Source organism: Salvelinus alpinus, chromosome 6, assembly GCF_045679555.1.
Source record: "Salvelinus alpinus chromosome 6, SLU_Salpinus.1, whole genome shotgun sequence".
NCBI classification, from domain to species: domain Eukaryota; kingdom Metazoa; phylum Chordata; class Actinopteri; order Salmoniformes; family Salmonidae; genus Salvelinus; species Salvelinus alpinus.
Genome location: NC_092091.1, coordinates 59538066 through 59552116, shown reverse-complemented (window position 1 = coordinate 59552116; position 14051 = coordinate 59538066).

Genomic DNA, 14051 nt, shown 5'->3' with positions numbered 1-14051 from the left:
TAAACCAAAAACTTAAACAATATATCACATTAATTCTTACTAGTAATCCATGTATTGTTTTTGAAACATTGCAGAGCATGCTCATCCATTTTTTTGTTTTGTTGGTGGAGTTTTTGCGTGAAAAAATATTTTGCCTTGTAAAAAATCTGATTGGCTTGTAGATGTATTTATCTACCTGACACAGCGGCTGATGAACCAAAAAGTAAATTTTACTCCCTGATAATATATTGAATGCAATAACAGAAATGACCATAACCAAACAAACATTACAGAACATTTACTACTACTGGTGATATACAGTATGTAATGGGGAATTGATAGACACAGCAAACAATGCACATAATGAAGTTAAGATACAATGAATACCCAGAAAATGGCGGGAGAGAGCTCATTCTGGAGAGAGACGTACCTTGTGCATTTGAGCCACAATCCCCATATTCTTGGACCGTGTCATCCCCGCGGCCTCCTCAATGGATTAGTCCACTGAGACATATGCAAATCAGATAGGTGTTGCGTGTGCCATGAAAATACATCTATATATTTTTGCGACTGCTGGACAAAAAAAATCTAATGTTTTCTTTACAGACCCCTTTTGTCATACAGTATTCCATATAACGAATCCAGACCTACAGTATAAGGCACCCAGTATACCCTTAATCTTATAGTGAAACAAATCTAGTGATACGTAACTTGACATTTCTGCCGCCCATTGTGACATTGTGGGAGGATAACCAACCTTCCAATTAATGGCAATGCATTTCTTAGCAGCTATAAATGCTAGGTTACACAGTTTGTTCTGATAACAGTCTCCAGTATCAACATTTCCAAGCAAACAAAAACAGTGAGAAGGGAGAATCTGTAGACATGCAGAGATAAAAGAACATACTCTTTGCTAGAATTCAGTCAGCCTTTACAAGATCATACCATGCAAATATGTCCCCTTTTGTGTTTTACACCTTCAGCAGAGGAATTGCATTTCTGAGTCCATGATATTCAGTTTCACTGGCATATATGTTCTACAGATGGTCTTCAACTGCACTAATTTATGTCTGGGATTTTATTGAACATGACTGGGCATATCTGAATCCATTCATCATCATCATCAGTAGTGTCTCCCAGGTCTTCCTCACATTTTTGTTTGACATGTTCTGTGTCATTGGGAAAAGCCTCTATTGACCTTGAATACAGTTTGGAAATCAACTTGAGGTTTGACAGACTGCGTTAAAATAGTTTCAATCTTTGAAGCTTCTGGCTTGTCCGGTGTTTGCTGCACTGAGAGAGTAAAGTGTTGCATCTGCAAATGTTCACCTCAGCGCCGTCACAGACTGGTCTTCCCTGACTGCCTGACCCTGCTGAGACCCCTGTCACCATTTGATCCTGCTCAGATGAGGCATGACAAAGAATTACCTTGGTGTACATTTATACATTACATTTTCCAAGAATAGAACCAATGATTCAATAATTCAAATGACCATTATTCCCAGATCCCAGACTGTAGCCCATCAACTCAAGATGGAACTTTGTATCCATTCACTGATTGTTATAATATACTGCAAAATTCACCTGAGCTCCATGGACCGGTCTTCCCTGGATGTCTGACCCTGCTGGGACACCTGTCATCTGATCCCGCTAAGACATGATGAGCATAGTGTTGTGCACCGATTGTGCACCATTATAGTGTAGCTTGCAGAGCTATTTATACTGTGTCAGTGTGAAAAGTAGGGAGTTAGCGATGGAAACGGACAGATCAATAATGTTACATTGCTACACTGACTCTAACAAACACTCACATTTCACTGTCGATAAACGTCACAATACCCGTCTTCAATCGTTTGGCCGATAGGTTTCATCGTTTGATTCAGGTCTCGTGTGATTGAGGCAAAAACAATAGCTAAAGTTAGTGAGCTAGCTAGCTAATGTTAGCCACATTTTGGATAGCTCTAATGGTACATCAACTGACGAAAACTAGCCAAGTTAATTGCCTTCTGTTGAAACGGGACAAAAAGGCTACAAAACATTTCCATACACACAACCGCTGTTAGATACTGCTACCTGACAGATAGCTAGACACTAATGCTGAACTGGCTGTGGTAGTTACTAGCGAGATAGTTCATTCTCTTCAGACAGAACTTCAGTCGAGAGGGGAGGAAACAGTACCGTAGCTAACGTTATATGTCAATTGCACTACTAGTTCAGCAGTGGGAATATTTTTTTTCCGTTAAGTCAAACAGCAGATACCTTGCCAGCTACATTAGTCAATTATAGAGTAGCCGGTTTCTGCTCTGCTTGCTTTTATAACTCTGAGAAAAGTGCAACACACACAGAGACAGCAGCTGCAGACAGCAGTACCATGTCTTTCAGAAGCTTTGCCTTCACACAGCCTGTAGGCATGCTATGCAGTGTCTGCATGGTACTAAATCCAGTTGGCTGAAACTGCCAAACAGCCTACCTATCTGACCGCTCTGAGGCATACGCATGGTCCTAAATCACACCGAGGCCACTTTGAGTATCACAGTGCAATGATAAAACTGGGGGGGACAAACATTTTTTTTTGAATGTGTGGGGGGGGGGGACAGGGGGGTCATGTCCCCCCCTGTCCCCAGTGAAAATTGCGCCCCTGCTGACATCAACAATTATCATTTTCATTCATCATTTAATTTGCGGCTGTCTGTCTCCCACCACTCCCTGAGTCACTCCCCCGTGGCCAATACTGATTTCATTGTTGAACCCACAGCCAACAATTGTGTCCCTGGGGGAGTGCCCATTGTGTCTTGTGCCGTTTAAAAAGCTGGGAGCTTGGCAACCCTCCCATGAATTATTCAACGCTCCCCGCTACATGTTGGCCCCTGTCGGATTCCTTCCTAACTAATATAATTGTTGAGCCAGTTAGAAGGAAATAGAAATCCCAGTGCCACAGAGCAGTGTGGGAAGAGGGAAGGGGAACAAAGAGAAAATTAAGAGAAAAGGAGAGAGATACCTCATTAGCTGATTAGTGTCAGTGGGTGTAGTATGAGGGGCCCGTGGACCATGCTAACGTGTCTAGGAGATAATGACTAAGAATGACCCTGAGTTCAGCTAACTGAACAGAAGAGCAGCGGAGGAGGGAGGGGGGTAGTGGGGGAGGAGGAGGAGAAGTGCCCCCAATGATAAGGCCAATGAGCAGCTCTTAAGATTTATGTCTGCCATCTTGGCAAAATAACAAGTCTTTAAGCTTTTCCCTATTGGATTTTTAAGTGGCGACTGTCATTTGCTAGCTCTATCCTCTCTGTCCAGCCATTTTCTCACCACTTTCTGTAGCTGTTGGGTTTGAGTGTAATCTCGGAGGGTTTCTCCAAAAGCTGCCAGACTGGCTGAACCGCTAGGTGCACAGATGGACCAAGAGATTCATTTCTGACTGGGGAGAAAAGTACTGTTTATCTTGTCTTGGGTGGAAAGGGGACTGCAACACAATATCAGTCAATACAGGGAGTTAACTGTAACCTGGTGAAATCAGAGTCTAAATCAACTGATACACTGTAGATTTAAATGTTTGCACAACATGCTCGAAATAACGGCGACCTCGAACGTGTGCAAAGAATGAGGTCGAAAAGAAGTTCAGTGTCAGTGGAGGCTGGAAACCATGTGCTTGATGTATTTGATACCATTCCACTGATCCCGCTCCAGCCATTAACACGAGCCCGTTCTCCCCAATTAAGGTGCCACCAACCTCCTTTGGTCAGTGTGCAAAATCCAGACATGAGAGATTGTTCAAAAGAAACAATGCTGTAGACGAGACAAAAACGTCAACACAGGAGAGAGAGTACGTTTTCCATGCAATTTGTTTTGCTTTTATGAATACATTAATTTTGTTGGTTAGCGTTCGGTTGGCTAGCTAACTAACTGTAGCTAACTAAACTGCTAGCTGACATTTTTGTTTGTCCTATCAACTAGGCTAGCTAGCTAGTAACTTACCATACAGAATATACTTTTGTGGGATTAGCTAGCTAGCTATTTTTCTAACCTTGACTAGCTAGGTAGCTACATAAAGCTGGCAAATAGCTATGATATGGTCGTTATTCGCTTGCTAACTAACTAACTTTGGCAAGCTAACTGGGTTTGATGTCTTATCTTGCCTGGACCTGGCTATCTACTTGTGTCAACATACACTATGAGTAAAGTTAGTTCCTTTTCAGTGTCGCTAAAGACTAACATTAGCTAACTTATTAGTGTTAGCAAGCACTATTATTGCTAGTTGGATAACACAACAACTAGCTAAGTAGCTAGCTACTGTAACTAGGCCTAAACTATTAAGGATCATGATAATACTACTATAGGGTAATGCTGTGTCTATGGTAAATTGTCATACATTCCTCTTCTTTACCACAGATTGCCACAAGGTCTAAGACTCCGGGATAGAAAAATGCTTACAAGAAGAAACAGATGAAGACAGCGACAGAGTTGTGGATTTCCATGGTTACTTGTAAGGTTAGAAAGAAAGAGACAGTGATATTTTTCTAAATTATCTATCTAGGCTACTTACTATAGGCTACATACATAAGTCACCACTATAATGGTTCTGTTTTATTTTATTGAGTAGGCCTATACCTTTGTTTAATCTAATTAATACAATTATTAAGCTAACAATAAAAATCATTATTATTTTGTAAGAAATGTAAGGCATTTTGACATGTTGTAGTAAAGTTGACTAAAGTAGAAACTCATCTTTTGTTTGTAGTAACTATATAGAAATTGCTCATAAATAGCTAAATCTTGTGTAGCAACTAGCGATAACCTTGTCCTTGTATATATTTTCTCCCTTGGATGGCGCTTTCAGAAGCTGACTATTAGATTGTGAGGATGGGTAATGTACTTTGTATGTACACAATAATTACAAGTAAGCACCCCTCAAGATACACTTCACTTTAACTATCTAAATCCTAAACACCTAGTAATTACATTGTACTTGTGCGGATATTACATGTATTCTGACTGTGGTGTACTAATGTGTTTATCCTCCGACTTGGATGGCGCTTCCGGAAGTCTTACAATGAGGGCCAGGTTGTCAGGATGGGTAATGTACTATATAAGTAGACATTAATTACAAGTAAGTACCCCCTCAACCCCCTCAATATACTCAAAGTACCCCCTTAATTTTAACGAGCTAAATCCTGTAACACCTAGTAATTACACTGTACTTATGCACATAGTATGTCACGGTTTTCTTCCTGGGATGAAGGAGAGGACCAAAATGCAGCGCGGCTAGTGTTCAACATGTTTAATAGACGAATAAACAGTAACACTAATACAAGTAACAAAATAACAAATGTGAAAACCGAGACAGACCTATCTGGTGCAGACAAAACACAGAGACAGGAAACAATCACCCACAAAATCCCAACACAAAACAAGCCTCCTATATATGATTCTCAATCAGGGACAACGATTGACAGCTGCCTCTGATTGAGAACCATATTAGGCTGGACACAGAAACAGACAAACTAGACACACAACATAGAATTCCCACCCAGCTCACGTCCTGACCAACACTAAACAAGCAAAACACATAAGAACTCTGGTCAGGACGTTACATAGTACATGTACTTTATTGTGTATTTGTGTATTTTTTCTCTCACCTGGATGGAAAGATTCAGGTTGTCATAATGGGTAATGTACACATTAATTATATCTACATTTTTAGCAACAACATATAGTGGAGATTTTGAAGAGTGTGCATTCACAGGTAGATAATTAGAGCCTATTAAGCTTCCGACCTTTGTAATCTCGGACACCCAGATAATCTGTCCATAAGAGATTACAACCTTGTGACAGCTGTTACTGAATCAGATGCAGTTGAGAAAAACAAAACACTAAATTGGTGAATCTAGTGGAAATTTGCCCCTTTGTAACAAGCATGGTAACAAGCATTCATTGTTACACCTCTGCATTTACAGACTGCAATTACCATGTTGTTATTGCAGTGTAACTATGAGTTAATACAATAAACTACAATACTTGCTACAGTGTAATTACACTGTAGTAAGGACCCAAGGAATTGAACACAGTTGGTAACGACCTTGTACCAAAATGTAACCGCTTGCACATGTTTTGATGAATCCCCAAAAAACAATGTAAATATTAGGTTAATACAGCAATTACCATTTGACCGTTTACATCTGGTTATCTGTGTACTGTGAAATAAAGTCCAACCAGTATCCATTCACCCTGCCTCTTTCACTTGTGCTCATTCCTTATTTTCCCCTCACACACACACACACACACACACACACACACACACACACACACACACACACACACACACACACACACACACACACACACTAGACTGTCTCTGCCTCTAAATTAACTTCTTCATATTCCTTCTCCATGTTCATTTATGCCTGTCCATCATCCACACTGCATTAATTCAATAGGCTTTTTCCCGTCATATTCGCTTGGGAACATTCATTCACGTTTTTACACACACAAACACGCAAATTCATTCTGTACTCGTATTCATTCATAACGGCACAAAAATCCGCAGGCATACTGTCACTGGGGAGATGACTGCCTCTGTTGCACAGGAGGCGGTTCGGAAATACTACAGGGGTGGGGTGGGGCTGTGTGTGTGTGTGTGTGTTATGCACAATGTCCTCCAGGGGCTCTGCACATACAATCTTTGGTGAACATTCATTCATACACACACACACACACACATGTAACAGTATAACTTTAGTACGTCCCCTCACCCCGACCTCGGGCGCGAACCAGGGACCCTCTGCACACATCAACAACGGTCACCCACGAAGCGTCGTTACCCATCGCTCCACAAAAGCCGCGGCCCTTGCAGAGCAAGGAGCAACACTACTAATAGGTTTCAGAGCAAGTGACGTAACTGATTGAAACGCTACTAGCGCGTACCCGCTAACTAGCTAGCCATTTCACATCCGTTACACTCACCCCCCTTTCAACCTCCTCCTTTTCCGCAGCAACCAGTGATCCGGGTCAACAGCATCAATGTAACAGTATAACTTTAGTACGTCCCCTCGCCCCGACCTCGGGTGCGAACCAGGGACCCTCTGCACACATCAACAACGGTCACCCACGAAGCGTCGTTACCCATCGCTCCACAAAAGCCTCGGCCCTTGCAGAGCAAGGAGCAACACTACTAATAGGTTTCAGAGCAAGTGACGTAACTGATTGAAACACTACTAGCGCGTACCCGCTAACTAGCTAGCCATTTCACATCCGTTACACTCACCCCCCTTTCAACCTCCTCCTTGTACGTCCCCTCGCGCGAACCAGGGACCCTCTGCACACATCAACAACGGTCACCCACGAAGCGTCGTTACCCATCGCTCCACAAAAGCCGTGGCCCTTGCATAGCAAGGGGCAACACTACTAATAGGTTTCAGAGCAAGTGACGTAACTGATTGAAACGCTACTAGCGCGTAACCGCTAACTAGCTAGCCATTTCACATCCGTTACACTCACCCCCCTTTCAACCTCCTCCTTGTACGTCCCCTCGCGCGAACCAGGGACCCTCTGCACACATCAACAACGGTCACCCACGAAGCGTCGTTACCCATCGCTCCACAAAAGCCTCGGCCCTTGCAGAGCAAGGAGCAACACTACTAATAGGTTTCAGAGCAAGTGACGTAACTGATTGAAACGCTACTAGCGCGTACCCGCTAACTAGCTAGCCATTTCACATCCGTTACACACACACACACACACACACACACACTTCCTCCCCCCCCCTAATCCTCCCCATCACATCCACACACATACCATGCTGAGTTAGGTTAGCTAGTTGCGTGCAATGTGCTGCTGTTTGTTCCCTGCAGTGTACGGGGGGGGGGGGGGGGGGGGGGGGGGGGGGGGCTGCTGATTTTCATCCTAATGTAATGGGATTGGACAGCCTACGGGCCAGTGTGATTTCAATAACTTGTTTCTCCTCCTCTGAGTATCTCTCGCACACCCGTGTTCGTCGCTCGCCTCATCCTTCCCCCACAAAAAGATGCATTGCCCAGACAGCTTGGAATGTCTGACTGAAATACGGGACAAATCAATATTTTTTTCTAAATTCGTGGTATTTGAAATTGTTGATGAAATTTGGGACATGATTGGTTGGTTGCAGGAGGCGGGACAAAGGGTCAAAATGGTAAATGTTTGTTTACTAGGAAACTTTTTAAAGTTTAAAAGCCATTTTGTCTCTCTCCATAAAGGGTGGCCAATGAATAACGCATATTTTGACCGATGGGTAAAATAATAATTGTGTAGATAAATGTTAATTGTGTAGATAATGGAAAACAATGGTCCAAACCTCAGCTCTCTATCATAATCATTCAACATGTATTGGAGTTGGTCAGCATTAAGGGGATTAAGTCAATGGAGGCCAGAAAAGAAGTGCTCATAAATCTGGAAAATAGCATCGCGTCAGCTAGGCTGAATGCCGTGTGGGAAATGAGGCTACCTGACAAGGTTGGCACTTAACTCGTCATCTTTCTTCTCAAATCATGTGGACATGAAACCATTTTGAGACATTACATATTTTAGTGCACATTGTTCATATTAATGCATAGTTCCTATTAATTTTCTAAGACTTCTCACAAAAAGAAGTGTATCTTGTGAAATGTCAACCGAGCGTACCACAATAGTTGTATTTTCAAAGCCTTTTACATTTAATTCAGCTCGTGTCATGCTAATTTTTCTATTTGCAACCTGTGTAAACAACTTGGAAGACGACAACCACAAAATGTAAAATCCTCAAAAGTTTTGGCGATAAATCTGTATTAGGTTACGGAATCCAATTTTTGTGATAGAATGTTAATGATATGTTAGAGAAAGACCCCACTGAACTATTCAAAACATGAAGAATCATATTTGTCTAGGTAAAATCAATGTTATAACATAAGGAAGTGAAATTTCATCACCAAAGTGCGTTTTCACCCACTCCGAGAAGAGTGGATGAACACGCTACTACATAAAATTGATAACCTTCTCAAGGACTTATAGAGGAATTTGACATGACACTTCCTGGATGACTTTCATCTCTCTCTCTCTCTCTAATCTATGTTGTTGTGAGGGCTACCTCTCCAAGGGCCACTGAGCGAGCTAGGATGTGTCCCAAATGGCACCCCTTTCCCTATGTATTGCACTACTTTTGGCCAGAAACCTTTTTTAGGCTATGCAAATGTTATAAGACAACATTGAAAACAAAATAGAAAATGAAGCATTTAATCATTTGGTTTTCAAACGACTGGGAATATTTTAGCAATATATTGAATGGTCTACAATAAAATAAATAATCTCTCTAAAATACACAGATGCTCTTTCCCTAAAGCCGAGCGTCACAATCATTCACTCAAGCTTCTTTACACACAAGCGCACGATCATAGCGGCGGGAAGTAGGGGGGTTGAGGGTGCTGCAGCCCCCCCTGAAAAATCATAATAAAATATATTTTCACACAAAAATAGTGCATTGGGCCTTTAATAGTCCTGTATTAACATACCAATACATACAGTACCAATCAGAAGTTTGAACATACCTACTCATTCCAGGGATTTTCTTTATTTTTACTATTTTCTGTTGTAGAATAATGTTAATTTCTCTACCATAAGCCACCTCCAATGTTGTTTTACAGAATTTGAGGAGTATTTCTGTCTGTAATGAAGCACTTTTGTTGGGAAAAACTCATTCCAATTGGCTGGGCATGGCTCCCCAGTGGGTGGGCCTTGCTCCCAATTGGCTGAGCCTATGCCCTCCCAGGCTGTTGCCCAGTCATGTGAAATCCACAGTTTAGGACCTAATGAATTTATTTCAATTGAAAGACTTCCATATATGAACTGTAACTCATGAAAGTTGTTGAAATTGTTGCATGTTGCATTTCTTTTTTTGTTCAGTGTGTATAAACAGTACCAATCAAAAGTTTGGACACACCTACTCATTATTCTACTATTTTTTTTACATTGTAGAATAATAGTGGAGACATCCAAACTAAGAAATAACACATATGGAATCATGTAGTATCCAAAAAAGTGTTCTTCAAAGTAGCCACCCTTTGCCTTGATGACAGCTTTGCACACTCTTGGCATTCTCTCTTTCTAATTTCTCGCCTTCATTTCTCAGAACAAGAATAGACTGATGAGTTTCAGAAGAAAGGTCTTTGTTTCTCGCCATTTTGAGTCTGTAATCGAACCCACAAATGTTGATGCTCCAGACACTCAACTTGTCTAAAGAAGGCCAGTTTTATTTCTTTAAATCAGGACAACAGTTTTCAGCTGTGCTAACATAATTGCAAAAGGGTATTCTAACGATCAATTTGCCTTTTAAAATGATAAACTTGGATTAGCTAACACAACGTGCCTTTGGAACACAGGTGTGATGGTTGCTGATAATGAGCCTCTGTACGCCTATGTAGATATTGCATAAAAAAATCTGCCGTTTCCAGCTACAATAGCATTTACAACATTAACAATGTGTACACTGTATTTCTGACCAATTTGATGTTATTTTAATTGACAAAAAGTGTGATTTTCTTTCAAAAATGAGGACATTTCTAAGTGACCCCAAACTTTTGAATGGTAGTATATATTTATTAATAGCTATATATAATACAAATCGAAGAGAGGGAGATTGAAATGCTTTTGGAGGTTGATCTGCCTCTGTCCTGTGGGTGGCACTGTGTGCTCTTTTCGAAGGATGGGTCCCGGTCTCTCCGGGGCGATGGGATTGAAACTTGTGTCTCATTATAATAATTGTTGAAATAAGTATTTCCACTTATAATTGTAATGGCTTAGCAGATAATAAGAAAAAACGATAAGTATTTACCTGGCTAAAAGAGAAGGAATATAATATCTACTCTTTACGGGAAACTCATTCAACAATTTTTGATTACATTTTGTGGATAAAGGACTGAGGGGGCGAAATATATTTCTCCCATGGGCAAATAAATTCATAAGGGATGATATTAATTAACAGATCCTTAAGGTAGATGGATGATTTTAAATGTGTTATTGGACCATAAACAAATATGTCTTTTTAACCTATACGGTTCAAATAATGATGATCCAAGCTTCTTTGAATATATTTAAGAATTGATCAACTCTACAAGCAACACAAGACTCTATTATTATGGTGGGAGATTATAATACAGTTTTAAATACCTCTATGGACTGTAAAGGAAATCACACTGCAAACTATCACCCTCAGGCACTTAAGGAAATCTTGAATGTCATGGATATATTATTAGTGGATATATGAATATATTATGTTGCGGGTCAAATTGAATTCAATTTGACCAATTTCCACTTTTGACTTGTCTAAAATCTAGTTAACCTTTCTTCTTCTCCATTAAATTAAATTACTCATTTAGGGTCATAAACCTAACTTCAAAATGTGGATACACTGACGTGTTGTGGAATGTCTGTGTAGATTTTGAACACAAACCTTGATGTCGTGGGTCATTTTGACCCAGAGGCTTTCATATGTATATATATTTGCACAGGTCCAAATTAAACAAGTGCATTTAATGTGTTTTGTTTAGTCTGGTTCTGGTTGAATTTGTATAAGTATGTTCTCAGTGCGAGAGCAGCAGATCTCTGACACAGACACTCAAAAATGAGCTCCAAAAGATGTTCAGTCAATGAAGCCTCGTCACGAATTCTGGACTCTGACAGCGAAATAGAAGAAGAGGTTTCAGAGATAGAGGACACTTCAGAGATAGAGGACACTTCAGAGACAGAGGACACTTCAGAGATAGAGGACAATGCTGTTGATGATCCAGATTGTGAGTTTTTTGGTGAAGAGGATTCAGAGTCTGCCATACCATCTCCTCCATCAGATGAGAGAGAGAGAGAGCAACAACCATCACCCAGAGAAGAGAGGACATGGAAGTCTAAAGACGGTAATATAGAATGGTCACCGTCACCACAACAAAGTCAAGGTAGACTGTTAGCTACCAATGTAATCAAAATTGTTTCAGGGCCTACACGATTTGCTCTGCCTCCCTCGGCAAGACCGTAAAACCAGCACCACTAAAATGCAATAAATACATCTGCAAAGCACACACGTACATTACGTTCAACATGTGGAGAGAAGACTGAAGGGATCATGTTGACCAAAAGGGTCAAATCACACGCAAGTGTTACTGTTACTGGGAAATACAAGAAAAATGACAATTTGGGGAAACAGAAAATGCTTGTTTGTGAGAAGGAAATATGTTTAACAAATAGTTCTTAAATATGGAGTGTTTGAAATCAAATGTTCTTGTATTTCTTCTTTCTGAACGGTCTGACAAGACAAAGTCAAGTTTCGGCTGTTTTTACTTCAGTCCAGATGCAAAAAATCTAGCTAAGTGGCTGGTGCATAAAATTAAAAAAGGTTTTGTCAGATATTATTCATCCTAATCAGACAGGTTTTTTACATGTATAATACATTGGAGGTAATATAAGACAAGTACTGGAAACAATAGAACACTATGAAGTATCGGGGAAACCAGTCTGGTTTTCATAGCTGACTTTGAAAAGGCTTTCGATGCGTGGAATATTTCAATTTTGGAGAATCTCTTATAAAATGGGTTAAAGTTATATATAGTAACTCTAGGTGTAAAATAGTAAGTAATGGCTGCATCTCAGAAAGTTGTAACCTCTAATCGCATTAGCCTACGTTAGCTCAACCATCCCGCAGGGGACCCACGGATCCTGAAGGAGCTTTAAACTGTCAAGAGGAGTAAAACAAGTTGTACACTATCGGCATATCTATGTATTATTGGCATCAAAATGTTAGCTTTTAAAATGCGATTCAACAATAATATTAAGGGATTAGAAATCCGTGGCTTAAAAACAAAGGTGTCATTGTACGCTGATGATTCATGTTTTCTTTTAAATCTACAATTAGAATCTCTCCACAGCCTCATAGAGGATCTAGATACTTTTTCTGACCTCTCTGGATTAAAACGAAATGATGATAAATGTACTGTATTACATATTGGATCACAAAAAAAATTATACTTTTACATTACTGTGTAGTTTACCAATAAAATGGTCTGACGGGGATGTGGACATACTCGGTATACATATCCTGAAAGAAAGAAACAATTTCACTCCAATACATTTTAACAGAAAGTTAGCAAAAATAGATAAGATCTTGCTACCATGGAAAGGAAAATACCTGTCTATTTGTGGAAAAATCACCCTGATTATGTCACGATCGTTTGTAGAATTAACGGACCAAGGCGGAACGTGCGTAGAGTTCCACATGTTTAATAAATGAAACTCACCAAAACAATACCGAACAAAACGAAACGTGAAGTCAAATGCAGTGCTCACTGGCAACTACACACAAACAAACAAGATCCCACAAAAACCCAGTGGGAAAAGGCTGCCTAAATATGAACCCCAATCAGAGACAACGGTAAACAGTTGCCTCTGATTGGGAACCATACCAGGCCAACATAAACATATAATAACCTAGATAACCCACCCTAGTCACACCCCAACCGAACTAACATAGAGAATAAAAGGCTCTCTATGGTCAGGGCGTGACAGATGAACTCTTTAGTCATATCACAGTTTACCTATTTGCTTATGGTTTTGCCTACACCTAGCGACCTGCTTTTTCAATTATATGAGCAAAAAATATTCCATTTTATTTGGAATGGCAAGCTAGACAAAATGAAAAGGGCCTATTTATATAATGAATGTGAATTCAGAGGGCAGAAATGATTTAATATTAAAGCATTAGACCTCTCACTAAAGGCTTCAGTCATACAAAAGTTATACTTAAATCCGAAATGGTTCTCTAGTAAATTAGTAAGAATGTCTCACCCCATGTTCAAGAATGCCCCTTTTCCCTTAATTCAGATTACAACCGCTCACATTTGGTTATTTGAAAACGAAATAATCTCAAAAATATAGTTATTTTTTAAAGAAGCCATAGAAAGTTGGATGCAATTTCAGTTACATCCACCTGAAAAGACAGAACAGATAATACAACAAAGATTGTGTTTAAACTCAAATATACTACCTGATAAAAACACTTTTTTTTCGATAAAATATTTAAAAAAGGTGTA